The sequence below is a fragment of the Paramisgurnus dabryanus genome, chromosome 21 (genome assembly GCF_030506205.2).
Source record: "Paramisgurnus dabryanus chromosome 21, PD_genome_1.1, whole genome shotgun sequence".
In the NCBI taxonomy this organism is placed as follows: Eukaryota; Metazoa; Chordata; class Actinopteri; order Cypriniformes; family Cobitidae; genus Paramisgurnus; species Paramisgurnus dabryanus.
Genome location: NC_133357.1, coordinates 19,305,762 through 19,321,426, shown reverse-complemented (window position 1 = coordinate 19,321,426; position 15,665 = coordinate 19,305,762). Strand labels below are relative to the sequence as shown.

The window sequence follows — 15,665 nt, the reverse complement described above, 5'->3', positions numbered from 1 at the left end:
AAAGAAGAACATTTTCTGGAAGGCATTAAACTTTGGTGAAAATCATGAAAAACGCTGGCGCTGGCTGGCAACTTTTTTTAAAAACGCTGGCGGTGAAAGAGTTAAAAGATAGCATTGCCGATGCAGGAGACACCACACGAGCTGCTCTTTACATGGGAAACTAAAAACAGCAAGCGCCTCCCACCTTCATCTGAACTCAATCAGAGCAGAGCGCCGTCTGTAACAGGACCAGTCTTTTCTCTGACCTTAGATCTGTTTAAGTTTCACAACAAATTATTTCAGTTGCTTAAGAGTTATGAAAACAGCATTTAAACATGACTAAATGGGGTATAGTCTCACAATCTTGTCTGCAGTAATACAAGTGCGTTTTTAAGGTGCAAAGTACTGACAGGAATGTTCATCTGACAGGAAGTTTTGTTTGATCAGGTATGTGCGTGTACCAAATTTTTCCACCGGCAGCACGACTAACATGGCAGGGCACCTCCGGGTTCAAGGTCAGTTATTATATTTCATAAAAGTCTAGTCAAAAAATTTCATAGCAACCTGTTCTTTTAAAAAAATGTAAAAATCGAGAATCGAATCCTGACCATAGAAGCAAAAATGTAATCAAATCGAGGATTTGGAGAACTGTGACACCCCTACTTATTATGGGTAAAAAAGTGATTTAGTGAAGAGTGGTGAGAGATTTTCTCTCAATGCTGTTTGATTATCATGAGTAACAGACAGGAACAAAAATAGGTAATTTCCCCTTTAAGACCAAAGTCCGAACCCAATATAATGTTACACCTGCGTTTTTCTTTTAGCGGTTTACTTACTCTTGCAGGACGTGTTTATGAGGATACTTGCAAAGAGGGGAATTTTGAAGCATATATGTATTAAAGGCCAACCGTTATTAATCTCACTAAAGTGGTTGGCTGTATGAGTCAGAATCATTTATAATATGCTTACACTTGTTTTTAAAGTCTTGCGCAATTTAGCTCCTGTTTATTTGTTCAGTATGGTGGTACTCTATACCCCCCAGATCCTTAAGATCAGAGAGTCAACATCTGCTCTGCGCTACCAGGACAAAATGTAAACAGAGGTGACAGTCAGAGCCTTTTCCCGAGCAGGTCCTAAATTGTGGAATGCTCTACCTCTATCTATTCCACCTGCTAAATCCTATGAGATCTGCTAATCCTAAGGGTATGTTAAAATAACATCTTTTAAATACAACTGGGGAGCAGTTTAAAATTGGGTTAACTGTTGATTTATGTTTTATGTAATGTGGGTGTTCATTTTATTGTTGTTTTAGTGCTTATTTTTGTTTGAGATTGTGAAGCACTTCGGGCAACGCGAGTTGTATTAAATTGTGCTATATGAATAAATAAACAAGCAAACAAAAGTTTGATCGGTTGTTAGTTGTTGTTTGGACAATCTTCTCTTTGTTATTAAATTATGTGTGAATATCAATTATGGCACCAGCCAGGGCCAAAAAGGTATGGGACCATTTAAGTTGCTTTGATGCTAGGGCAGCACAGGACCTCTGCATGGTCTGGGGGTTAAACCAGTGCACAGTGACACCAATGAAACCACGATGGTGTGCCGTCCAGCAGTCTGTTGTTGCTATGAACTCAATTTCACTACGGGCAGCTTTCAGTTTTCTTTTCGTTTCAACAGAGGCCTTTGTGACTTTGTTTACAACAGTATTGTGTGTCATGACATTCGTATTTTGTCGGAAGATGTTGCACAAGATCAATGAAGCTCTGTTGCTGCGGTGGGTGGCTGCAAGCCTTGGGGAATGAATTGGAGGTCTACTTTATTCACACTTGCCTGGCTGGGACACTTTAAGAGTCTCCCACTGCTTGGTTTGTTCATTTGGGACTGCTAATGGAAGTTGTGTGTATCTCTCTAGACGAGTGGGGTGATTCTTCTGTGGAGAAAATAAATGTTCAGGCACAGATTACGATTCATATTCTTTCTCTCAGAGTTATATGAATAGAGTTAAAGGAATAGTTCACCCAGTGTACTAAGCATGTGCTAAGGATAGTCATGATCCTGTGTGTATGAGAGTGCACAAGCCTGTGTGGGGCAGCCTTATGGGTCCTTGTAAAGAGGTTATATTCCCAAAATGCTGTTTAAAAAAAACTTAGTGCTACTTTGCAGTCATGCCTACAGCTGCGTGTGAGGTGTCAGAATGGTATATGTTTATACTTCACATCCAACCACAATCAATTTTACTATCCGGTTGGATCCAACATATCTGGATAGGGTTTTTTATGATAATGTAACTATCCAAATGAAAACAAGCTGAAATGAAATGGGACTTACAAGGCTATTTTTTTAATGTTTGACAAAATTGCTGAGGAAACAGAATAAACTAAGTTTAGACACTTCAAAATTTTTTAAAGAAACATATTCAGAAAGAGCCATATAAATGTACAGTACCATGTTCTGTGTCTGTCTACTGTATTTACAACAAGTTTTAAAAATGGATGTTTGTTTGTGTGAATGTTTCCTTTCTGTAAACCTTTGGTAAAAGTGTGGTTTTTGCTTTGCATTGTTTCCTTGTTTCTTCTCTCTGTAATTCATATCGCATCCTATGACCATCTAGCGTGTTTCAAAGAGACGGGAAGGAACCTGCACCCCAGAACAAACACATGTTCCCACCCTGAGAGTCTGAACTTGCTAATCTTATCCTTCCCGCTTTTTGATCACACTTTTAAAATTAGAAATCAAAGAGTTCCTAGAACTCAATAACAAATAATTTGAGTTATTCAATAATCTCATTGTGAGAATACACGGGTCAGTTCCTTTTTAACACAGAACTGAGAAATAGTTCACTCACATGGTCTCAACACCACCGGTACTCTTAAAGCAACAGTTTGCCTTAAAATACATGCAAGCTTAAGAAGTAAAGGATATAAGTGATTATACCAAAGGGTATTCGGAATAATTGACTCTGGTCCTTTGAGTTATTTGAAAAAAAATATTTTTCTCTGGTTCAGATTTTTACTTGCCCCACTAACAAGCACTAAAAGAAAACAGGCCTGGTTATTGTTTTTGACCCATGTAGTCTTAATAAATAAGGTTATATTACCAAAAACTGTGAACTGTTAACATTTAGGCTACTTAAGACATAACTATGTTTACAAGGATAATCCTGACACTTTATTTGGTGCAATGTCTGGACCATTTGCCCATATACAAATGCTATCATGAGATGTGGCTTACTGGGCTCACAGTCCAAATGTATGCAAACACAAATCTTTTTAGAGCGCATTAGTAGCGCATTGACATCGTTTTGTGTCTTCTTTTAATGAATATTTAATTTGACAATGCCTCAAAAATGTGTGCAAATGACACTGATATACAGTGGCTATGTTTACATGCACAATATTTTGTCAATCCGACTGAATTTAATATGATTGAAGGTTATGACAATACAGTTTACAAGCACACTAAACATTGCAATCTGATTAAAATGTTTGTTTACATGTACATCTTATATAATCCGAACCAAATGTCTGCGCAAGGGCACAATCAGTGTTGCCAGATCCGCGTATCAATCCAAAGGGACATTCAAAACTAGCCCAAAAGCATCCCAAATGACTATTCACAGCCCAAATACCAATAACTAATGAATGGAATCCTTTCATCTTTAATCCGCAGAAAAAAAACTGGTGGAAACAGGTTGAAAAATTGCTCAAATCTAAACTCGAAAAAAGCAGAGGACTTGGCAATGCCACGCTGCAGACAGCATCTCTCATTGAGTTCAAGCTTTATCTCTGGATAAAAGTCAAAGCTGAGTTGAAGAAAGTTGTTCTTAAGACATTTTTAAATATAGGCAATGTAAACACAATTTATTGCTTTATGTAATGTTATGAAAGACATGAACACTGCAGAATGTACAACCCGTGACCCCATTACTTCAATAATGCGTGTTGCCATTTTCCTTGCTATTGCATGTTTCTGTGACGAGAATCATGTGATGCGTAAATAAGAGGTAAATATAAGATATTTTTCCATCCCAAAATCTGAGAAAATACTACTATTCACGTGCTTACATACATACTTTTCTCCTGCTGAACGAATCACAGATTGGACTACACAATGGAAATTTGCATCCGATCAACCTCAATCATATTGATTAACTCCTTCCCCGCCAGTTTTTTGTTTTTGTTCTTTAAATATGTAAACATACAATATAAATCAAATGAAAGAACCGACCCTCTGCTTTCAAAAGTTTCATCCTACCTTCATTAATTTAGTTCTCTTTTATCATCTCTCAAATATGGGTAGGTTTCTTCAAAAACATAAAATTTTTAGCAAAAAGCTGAGGTGATTCCATTTTGTGAAGGACTTTTGATAGAGATCAGATTTAGAGCGATCCTCAAAACATACACGGACATATAGCTGTTTGCCCTAGGGCTATACTTCTGGTTTTATAAGTTGCGGAGGAGCACCACCTGGTGGATAATAGCGGTGTTACGGATTGCTGGAAATACTTCTCATTAGCACGGAAGCATTATCTCTTAATTGACAAGTTAACTCGTCAATGGCGGGGAAAGAGTTAAAGTGTTTACATGAAGGCTTTCCAAAATGAGTGGAATGAGTTTTTTTTTTATTTTGTTTTCCCTTAATAATAAAAACCTTCATTTAAAAACTGCATATTGTGGTCATTTGTATTATCTTTGACTAATATTTAAAAAAAGTTGATGATGTGAAACATTAAAGTGTGACAAATATGCAAAAACATAAGAAAATGGAGGGGGGCCAAAACATTTTCACACCACTGTATGATGTGTCCGACTCTGTGCATGATGTTTTAAATGAAGTTTAAAAATGCATTTTATTCTGGGACTATTTTCGAGTTCAGATCTGGCTACTGTTTAAACTGTCTCCACAGGTTGTTTTTTCCTGTGGATTAAAGATGAAAGGATTTTGTTTGTTAGTTATTGGTAATTGGGAAGTGAATAGTCATTGGGATGCTTTTGGGCTAGTTTTGAATGACCAAGCATTAGGATGGCTCAATCGTATTAAATTCAGTTGGATTGACAAAATTTTGTGTATGTAAACATAGCCACAGTCTCTGCAAATATTCTGGTAAACACAATTGTTTGTCTAAGGTGAACATATAGAGGTGAGAGAAATCGGATCGATCATCTCTCCCGTAACCTGCGTCCTTCCATTTCATTTAAGGTAATCAAACAACAAAAGATGAAAAGAAAATCACTTTGGGTCTTAGAAGAAAGGCCGTAATGACTTAGTAGTTAGATCGTAGTTTCAGAAATCCTGCTTTAATATGCTTACTGTTTACAACATGCATGCTATTTCAGTTAATTGACGATTTTGTGGCATCTACATTTTCAGTTTAAGTGTTCAGTGGCACAAAATAAATTAAAATCATTCAGTGTTTTCATTGTGGCAATGCAAATACCTTTGCTAATCAATTTAAACAGGTTAGTTTAAATTTGTTCTGCTCTATTTTTTACAGTGTATAGCAGTTGCATCGGATATCTCAATAGATTGTATCGTGGGCGTGGCACATGTATCGTGACATGCATTGTACCCCAAGGCCCTTGCCATTACACAGCCCTACTGGATTATTTGAGTATTTCCAGATAATAAGCTTTAGGTTCTGGCTATTCTCATCATGCTTGCGGTTGCTGTTTGTTTATTATCCCATATCCTCCAATTGTACATTTTGTGGTTTATATCACCATGGGGTCTAGACAAGATCAAGTTGGTCTTTGTGGTAAATGGCCAGAGGCCCGAGTATACTTCATTTTTCTATAACCATACGTACAGCCTTGCAAAGTATACTTTATTTGACTTGTATGTGTACACAGGCGTTTGATGCATGAGCATTGCAACAAATTGTAATACCTCTTCTGGCCTACAGGGGTCCGTACTCTTTACTCTTTCATGGTACTATCGTATAAATCAGGGTACTTCCTAACCTCTTCACACAGTCATCTGTGGCCTCCATTGTCACTGTAGCTTGCATGTGTTCGATTTTCGTTATGCAGTTTTTCTCTTTCTATCTTGTAAATTAACACACCCAGAGAACGGTTGCTGCCTTTGTGGGTAAATGAATTACTGCAAAATAAAGTGCATACAAGTACATGCGGTTTCAAAAATTAGGTGGTGTGCATACATTACACGCCATAGACTGTAAAAACATGCACAACGCATGTCTCTTGTTTCCTCAAGTGTCAATCACAGATTATTCAGGAGCTTTCCCGCCTTCTCGCATATTGCCTTTCCAAGCAAAAAGTGTCTTAGAAATTCCAAATTAATATATTGTTTTATGTGAATGAGTAGGCAGAATGATATTCACATAATTTTAAAGAAATTTTTTTTTATTTTTATTGTTGTTTGAAATCATGTTGAAGATAGGTTTTGTGGACTTATGCGTGGTCTTTGAAAAAGCAAAACTTTTAAGTCACTGATATAAGCATTTTTCTCCTAAAACTATAAAAACATGTACATACATCAGCGTTGTATAAAGTACTAGAAAGCAATACTTGAGTAAAAGTGCAATTAGTATTGTACTAGAAAAAGACTTTGGTAGAAGTGAAAGTTATCTTTTAAAATATTACTCATGTAAAAGTCTTAAAGGATCTGATATATACTGAACTTAAGTATCAAAAGTAATTTTCTGATATTTAATGTACTTAAGTATTTGAAGTAAAAGTAAAAAGTTATTTTTTTAAAAGCAAGTGGTTAGAACTTTGATTGTGAACTTTATTGTGGCTTTCTTACACTGTTAGACATTTTCAAGGATTTTTACAGTAACCTACTGGCAACACTGTTAAGTTAAGTGATGAATTTACCACTTTTAGGAGATCTGCTTCTAAACAGTTAAAGACACTTTTGAAAAAAGATGTTGGGAGTGTGTCAAGGGCGCAGGTTGATGTTTTAAGATGCTGTACTGTTTCTTCCAAAATTTTACCATCAACTGCTTCGAAATCAGACATCGTAACTACTTTCTGATGTTGTGGTCTGATTTGTCTGACCCCGGCACAGCTCAAGGATGTGCTGATCACCTTTCTAATATTATTGATTTTCTCAGAGAAGAAGTAAGCAAACTCACTGCATTTGCTGTCTGAGAGCATTTCACTTGGAATGTGACTTGGGGGGGTTGTTAGTCTCTCTATAGTAGCAAAAAGAGTGTGTGTGTTATTTATGTTTTTGTTTATAATATTTGAAAAGAAAGTCTGTCTAGCTTTGCCTAGTTCCACACTGAAAGCACGAAGGCTGTCTTTATAGATATTATAATGGACTACAAGTTTTGTCTTCCGCCACATGCGCTCAGCTTTTCTGCATTGTCTCTTCATATTCTGCACAGCTGTTGAGTTTCTCCAAGGTGATTTTTGCCTGCTCTTCTTCTTCCTGACTTTTACAGGAGCAATATCAGTGCTACATCCTTAATAACAATTGATGAAATGTTTACACCCTTGCTAATAATTAAATCTAGAGTGTGTCCACGATTGTGTGTGGGTCCATGTACATGTTGAGTCAGATCAAAAGTATTTAAAACAGCTGTGACATCTTTTGTCATAATGCTTTCTGGCTTATCTATGTGAATGTTAAAATCTCCAGCAATAGCAAAACAGTCAAACTCTGAGGAAATCGTTGATAACAGTTCTGTAAAGTCCTCAACAAATGCTGGAGAGAATTTTGGGGGCCTGTAAATAATGATCAGTAGAATGCGTGGGGTACCTTTCAACACAATACCTAGATGTTCAAAAGACGGGTAATTCCCAAATGACACTTGCTTACATTGATAGACATCTTTAAAAAGACCAGCTAGACCTCCACCTCTCCTAGCAGTTCTGCAGAAACTCATAAAAGTAAAGTTTGGAGGGGCTGTTTCATTAAGGACTGTTGCACTGTAGCTTTCTTCTAGCCATGTTTCATTTAGAAACATAAAATCCAGGTTGTTTGTGGCTATTAAGTCGCTGACTAGAAGTGATTTGTTTTTAAGTGAACAGATATTTAAAAGTGCTAACTTAACAGTACTACTTTTTTCCCTAACAGAGATCTTAGTTTGACATGTCACAGGCAGCAGATTAGATTGATTTGCCACACGATTTGACCTAGCCTTACGCTTTCTATCATGTACTAAAACAGAAATAGAGAAAGATATAGGCACACTGAGTTCCTGCTTTTGTAAACATTTGATAAAAGTATTAGTATTTTCATAGCAGGAACCCGACACACATAACTGAGAGCCGTTATCAGTTGTTTTTGGTTCACCTACAGTAGATGGAGGAGGGTGTGTGCCTTGGCGTTGTGTCAGAGACCGAAGAGCTCTCACGGGACGAGGAGGGGGAACTACTCGAATCACTGCAGATGGCCACAGGTCTGTGTGTTATGACAGTGGGACGTGGTTTTCTGATCGAGGCTGAATATTTACTGTACAGCTACCTTTTCCTCAAAAGCAATTTTATACAAAACAAAAACACATTTTAAAACTTTATTTTATGCAAATTAGGTTTCAGCCTTTATGTTTAAACATATTCACATTGAAAATATAATGTTTTTCCGATTGGCCACCACACACATAACATACGGTCATACGTTGAAGTCGTTTGTAAAACTAAATGTTAAGGAAACTATTATGTTCTCATGGGACTTTCTAAAATGCTTAACGTAGTTTAACGAATTTGAAAGATAAAATTTTGTTATACATCTTATTAATAATGCATAATTTATGTAACAGGTAAAGACAAGCGGATGAGAATATAAACACAACGTGGTAACTTACACTTTTTTAAATATGCTTTTATATTAATAAATTATTCTCTCAGGTAACGTTATATACTAAATCTGATCTTTTCATATCATTGACGTATACATTAGGCTACGTTAAGCATTTCTTCATAATAGTTTTATAAAAGGAAAACACTAGCGTGTAATTTAACGCACCGCGCGTGCTCTTAGGCGTGCATACACATAACTTTAGTATGATTTTTAATAAGGTTTATACTGACTTTGGTAAACTAATATTACCGTTATGTTAAGCAACGCGTCCGTTTAACGGTTTTAAAATGTCCCGTTCGGGTAAACAACAACCGCGGGTCTGATAATAAATACCTTATATAGATTATTTTACCTTGCTGGTCTTTTTTCAGTCTCTCCTCTCGTGTATCTTTAACTGAAAAGTGCCGCTGTCCCAGCAGGGAAAGTCTTGTTTGAAAACTCTTCAGTTTATGTGCACACCTGAAATCGGTCCTCTGAACACCTGTGCTGCTACATGGTTCCTTAGCTAAAATAAGTCAACGCCTGTGTGTATACAATTGTCAAAAATGATGATTTTGAGAAAAATAAAATAAGGATTTGTGTGAATAAGGAAAATACCAACAAAATACAAAAGCATACAGCTATTTTCAAAAATACAATAAATTACTGTATATGATGTATGATGTCACAGAAAATTCCCAAAATGCAACGCGAATTACAGTTATGTACTGTATAAATAGTTTACAGTATTATACTGGGTGATATACAGTAAATAACTGTTAAAAATTACAGAAATTTCTAACAGTGTATAGTAAAGCATATTCAGGGTCAATCATCAAATAAAAATCTGTGTCTTCCAGGACTTTTCAAGCACAATTCTCTTAAGTTCAAAGAGCAAACAGCATATTTTTAGAGCTGACATCAAATAAAAAGCCAAAATTTCACTTTTGTATGAACTTCAGGTAAAAATGAAAAATAAATAATAACTTATTTCTTTCAAAACATGAGCATATTTTTGAAAAAAGTGCAGTATCCCTTTAAGTTAGCTGCTCTACTAAGAAAAAAACGCCAACTCGTTGTGTGGCAATGAAACCACTGTGACTTTGATCAACAATGCAAGCATACATTCACAATGTATAACATTGGCACAACATTATCCTATAACTACTGAGTTTTGAGTTAATTAACATAAAAGGAAATCTCAAGTTTGACAAAACGTATGATGCTTTTGAAGACGTGAATACAGTCTCCTTAACACTTTCTTTCTAACCTGCCACTGATAGCAGTTTTTAAAAACTATTTCTCTCAATCTAACATTAGCCTACCGGAGGGAATATCCGGCCGGCAGTTATGCTATAATGTTACCATAAACAGTTAAGCATGTTTCAGTTGAGAGTTCTCTGTGAATTAAATAAATCCATGGGAAAATCAGCAGTGTAACGTTAACGTTAAAGTTGACGTTAATTAAACATGTGCCACTGGCCATCACACTAGACAGATAATTATCTAATACGGCTTATGATAACTAATGTTGAATCACATTGACATTGTGGCTTTACTTAATAACTATTATTTTAACGTACCTTGATGTGATTCTTCAGGTTGGATGGGGAGTTTTTAAATGACACAATTTAAGTGATTTTCGGTAGGCATAAGAGGCGCTTTATTCGGTAGTAAGAATCTTTAATTCCAATGTACAAAAACATTTCTTTCATATACGGCCACGGGTGTATAACAGTATCTTTCTCACCCGGTTCACCACTATCGTCGGGGTGGTCGTCTACGATAACGGGAGGTCCTCCAGTAGGTGCTTTCATTGCGGTTTCAGTTGTGCTTCCTCCTCCTTTGGCAACACTACGCTACAATAGAGTGTGCGTGAAATAGACGCTGCGTCCCAAACCGCATACTTCCATACTATATAGTAGGCGAAAAGCACTACTTCTCGTACTCTTTGCCTATTATATAGTACAAATACAAAAGCTTGAGTCTATTTTTAATGATGTACTGTTTGTTGTGGTAAGTAAAATATTTTACATTATGAATATAAACAATACAGTGATCATTGACTACTGACTGGTTAATGATGTTAAGATAGGGGTGTGACGAGACACTTAATCCACGAGACGAGACGAGACACGAGATTGGGTTCACGAGAACGAGACGAGACGATATTTTTACACTTTTTAAGAAACCCTCAATGATAAAATAAATGAACTGAAATCATGTTATTTTTAAATGTTTTAACAAATCAGGGACTGGCCCTAACAATAATTTTTCTAACTGATAATGAAGTAATTTGTTATTTTTGGGTAATAAAAACAGACCCAAATGAGCAGTAGCCTTTAAAATTACATAATAACTATGCAATAATAATTGGTTCAAAAAAGTATTAAAACCAAGTTACATTAAACAACATTACATTTACAAACACATTACATTTGTGGTCTATAAATAAAAAGCATTATGTATATATTATAAAAAATGCCTGCAGGGGGCGATAGTGGACTCGTCTCGCGGACGCTATCTTCACTTTCACTTTAGACGGAGAGAAATGCTTATTTTTAGCTAAACAATGTTTAAATCCATTTGAATATTTAATATACGTCAATTTCTTTACAATAGAAATGATACAGCCACTGTCATTTTTTTGAGAAAGAACATGCAGACATTAAATCATGTAAACTATGTGTGAGGGTTTAATCTGCTGAGACTTCACATCTGACACTGACCAACAGACAAACACAACGCGTCTCAGACTTCATACGAGTTCCCAAATGAAAATTATTAGAAACCCAAACAAAAAAGCGAAGCAGTAAAAAAGAGCAGTGCGACGCAGATTTTTATATTGCTAAGCAACCACCGAGTCAGCTGTCTTGTCAATCAAATATTGAAGCGTGCGCTCTTTTGCTGTTAACTGTCATATTAGCAGAAACTTTAAAAAGAGGACGCTTGCTCTGACCTTGTTTGAGGGTGAGAGGTGCACAAACACACAGGAGAGAGTGAGCGAGTGTAGTCCGGTTCTTCAAAGCAACCGTAAACTTCCCTCACCACCAACGTAAGGCCCGCCTCTCCCCTCATTCGACTGGACAATGGACGCGAATGACGTCGGGCGCTTTTCCGCTCTCAGCGCTAGCCAAGAGTTCAAGGACCTAGCCATTACATTGTATACATCTTACATCTTAGTTAAATAGATGATACGCATTCGATATGAACAAAGGTAATTTACTTGTCATTTATTTCCCTTGTTATCAGATATAAAATTGTTGCGTTTAGTCAACAAAAGCCGTTTGTTTATGTTGTTGTTGCTGAAACCGTCTTTAACCCAAAGGTTTGTTCATAGTTGACCCAACCATGGGTTGAAACAACCCAACATTTTTTAAATTGCACTAAAAACTTTTGCACATGAATAAAGACTGCTGTTATATCTCAATCGGATCTGGTGACCTAAGAAGACCTTTCATTCTTCCTAAAATACCATGACCTTTGAGGTCAGTAACAAACATGTATGCATCAATACAACCACAATCCTTAACATTTTACCTCTGAAAAAACCTTTATCACCTCATTGGCAGTCATAACTGTACCGAGTACCTAAACTGTAAATAATTTCTGATGTTTTAATCTAATTAAAAACAGCATGAAGTGCAAGTTGATCTAACAATGATAATTGTTAATAGAAACTTGCCTGAGTCATAGAAACTCGCTGAAACACGATTGATTATTTCATACATAATCCCGCCAAGGCTGAGAACAGAGAAACATCACCAACTAACATCGCACAAAACTGCAGAGCTTTATAAATACACCTTTCCCATTTGCCCCACGGTCTGCACGCTTGAATCTACTAATTAAACAGCCGACCAAACAGAAAACAAAAATGCCGTACTTAGTTGAATGCATCTGCGAGTAGACACTTATAGTCGAACTGTAATTCCCAGTTAAAGAGAGACCCTAAGGGAAGTGCTGATAGTATTGAACATCATTCAGTCTGAGCACCCGAGCTCTCTGTATGCTCCGCAGATTCCTGCATGCGCACACGCACACTAGTCCTTAAACTTGCCCCAACCCTTAAGTAAAGCACTAAAGTAGATTCTGTAATGAGACATATGTCTCCAAAGCCTCTCACCATCCAACCCAGTATCACAAAATGACGTACCTATAGTCACGTAAATTTGTGATTCTTTTCCGTGACACTGTCACGTTTTTCCGTGACCGTATCACGTATTTCTGTTTACGTGTCACTGTCATGTATTTGTTACTCAACTGTTTTGTCCTATTCTCTTACCATTGTTGCTTCGGTTTAGGATAAGATCTACATAAAATGACATCATTACCAAAAACCCAACTCTAACCCTAATGTCAGGCGACAATGGTTTAAAAATCATAAAATATAAAAAATAAATCATGAAAAAGGTATAAACCAATACTTAAAGTGACTTCCTAACGCAAACACCAAGTCTAACCCTAAACCGAAGCGTCAATGGTTTGAAAGTAGGACAAGTAACAAATTATGTGACAGTGACACGTAAACAGAAATATGTGACATGTTCATGCAAAAAGGTGAGATTGACTTGATGATTCAAACAATGCTTGACATACGCTAGCCATTAAAGGATTAGTCAATTTTCTTAAAAGAAAAATCCAGATAATTTACTCACCACCATGTCATCCAAAATGTTGATGTCTTTCTTTGTTCAGTCGAGAAGAAATTATGTTTTTTGAGGAAAACATTGCAGGATTTTTCTAATTTTAATGGACTTTAATAGAGCCCAACATTTACTACTTAACTCAACACTTAACGTTTTTTTTTCAACAGAGTTTCAAAGGACTATAAACAATCCCAAACGAGGCATAAGGGTCTTATCTAGCAAAACCATTGTCATTTTTGACAATAAAAATAACAAATATACACTTTTATTCCACAACTTCTCGTCATGTAGATCGTCTCGGTTACGGATGTAACCCTCGTTCCCTGAAGGAGGGAACGGAGACATCACGTCGTGACCGACGAATTGGGAACTCTCTTAGAGAGACCAATCTGCTTCGTATACTACTAAAACGCCAATGAACTTGGCCTTGAGATATTTGCATAATGCTGGCGCCACCCCCGCCAGGTGCCTATATAGGCAGCAGGTGCAAATATGGAAATTAGCTTCTTTTCGCTGAGAAAGGCGGGAAAATGAGACCGGCCGATAAACAGCAGGGGGCAGCCCTGTGGCGACGGGACGTGACGTCTCCGTTCCCTCCTTCAGGGAACGAGGGTTACATCCGTAACCGAGACTTTCCCTTTCAGTCGGTCACTACGACGTCACGTCGTGACCGACGAATTGGGAATCCCTACCAAAACGCCACTGAGGGCTGACCTCTTCCAGTGTCTGCGTAAAGCCCTCCGGTTCCACTTAAGGAGAAGGAGAATAGGTTTTAAGGCAGAAGGCCGGGCACTAGATGTTCCTTAACCCCACAGTAGTGCCAGCGACTGGGAAGCGCCCTATCTGAGCGGTATAGGAACGCTGCGGAAGCCACCACCCTGTAAAGGGCTAATGGTGGGCGAAAGTCAACCGTAGTTGAGGAATAAAGACAGCCGTGGCTGTGTAAGCAAAGCGGTGCTCTGCTGAGGGAAACGTGGGCTAGTAGGATTAACCCCACGGAAAATACACACAAAGGAACCCGGTGGGACACAATGTGGAGCCCGAGCCAGACACGTAGGTTCGCAAGGATACAGCTATTGAAAGGCTGACAGCCAATGCTCCGCAACAAAGGCTGCCAAGGCAGCGGACACAGTTGACACAGTTATGAAGCGTCAGTTGGAGGCTGCAAGCCGACCTGCGAGACTGCTCTCCGTGCTCCCCCTGATGAGGAAAGAACATGAGAGGATACAGGCTCGATACGAACACTGTAGAATCAAATGAACGTATTAGGTGTCGCCCAACCAGCAGCTCTGCAGATGTCTGTTAGCGAGGAACCACGAGCGAGAGCCCAAGATGAGGCGGCACTCCGTGTGGAGTGCGCTCTCAAATTAAAGGGGCAAGGAATACCCTGAAGATTATAATCCAGGGCGATAGTATAACTATCCAATGAGACATCCTCTGCTTAGTGACAGCATTCCCTTTCTGTTGGCCACCAAAACAAACAAAGAGCTGGTCTGAGGTCCTGAGGCTTTGCGTGCGATCCACGTAGAGTCGCAGTACGCGTACGGGGCACAACAAAGCCACGGTTGGGTCTGCCTCCTCTGGGGGCAGCGCTTGCAAGCTCACCACCTGATCTCTGAAGGGAGTGGTGGGAACTTTGGGCACGTAGCCTGGTCTGGGTCTCAGTGAGACAGCAGGACCAAACTAAAGGCACGAATCGTCAACAGAGAATGCATGTAAATTCCCTACTCTCTTCACGGAGGCCAATGCTAGCAGGGTCAGAGTTTCCTTGACAAAAACTTCAGACTCGCAGACTGCAAAGGCTGAAATGGGGGACCTGAAGGGCTTCAGCACCATGGACAGGTCTCAGGAGGAATAGAGGGAGGGCGCGAGGGGTTTAGCCTGCGAGCGCCTCTTAAAATGTAATAACCAAATCATGCTGGCCAACTGATCTGGCGTTGATAAGTGAGTGAGTGACGAGCAGAAATAGCGGCGATATCAACTTTAATGGCGAAGGGACAGCCTACCATCTAACCTATGTAGAAGATATAAAGCACAATGTTAATGGGGCATTCTCTGGGGTCCTCGAGTTGCAAAGAGCACCAGGTGACGAAAAAGGTTTCATTTAAGCGCGTAAGCCCGTCTTGTGGACGGTGCTCGAACCGCGTCGATGGTGTTAGATACCGTTTGCGATAAATCACCTAAACCTTGCGCGCGCTCAACGACCATACATGGAGATCCCACAGGTCGGGGGCGCGAGTGCCAATGTGCCCCTTCCTAAAGAAAGAAAGTCCTTCCTCAGGGGAATCC

At 38.4% G+C, this 15,665-nt stretch overlaps 1 protein-coding gene across 3 annotated transcripts in view; it reads left to right on the top strand.

The window, feature by feature from the left end:
- The window catches only part of slco4a1 (solute carrier organic anion transporter family, member 4A1), a 68,828-nt gene that overhangs the window by 12,013 nt on the left and 41,150 nt on the right, over positions 1-15,665 (top strand). Inside the window, exon 1 of one of the 3 annotated variants that reach the window (XM_065286157.2) lies at positions 1,050-1,182. The exons of 1 other annotated variant lie outside the window; for it this stretch is intronic. The gene's annotated coding sequence lies outside the window, so the exon portion shown is untranslated. Of the gene's footprint in view, positions 1-1,049; positions 1,183-8,329; positions 8,348-15,665 lie in introns of those variants that run through there. One more of the 3 variants, XM_065286159.1, reaches the window with a different exon arrangement.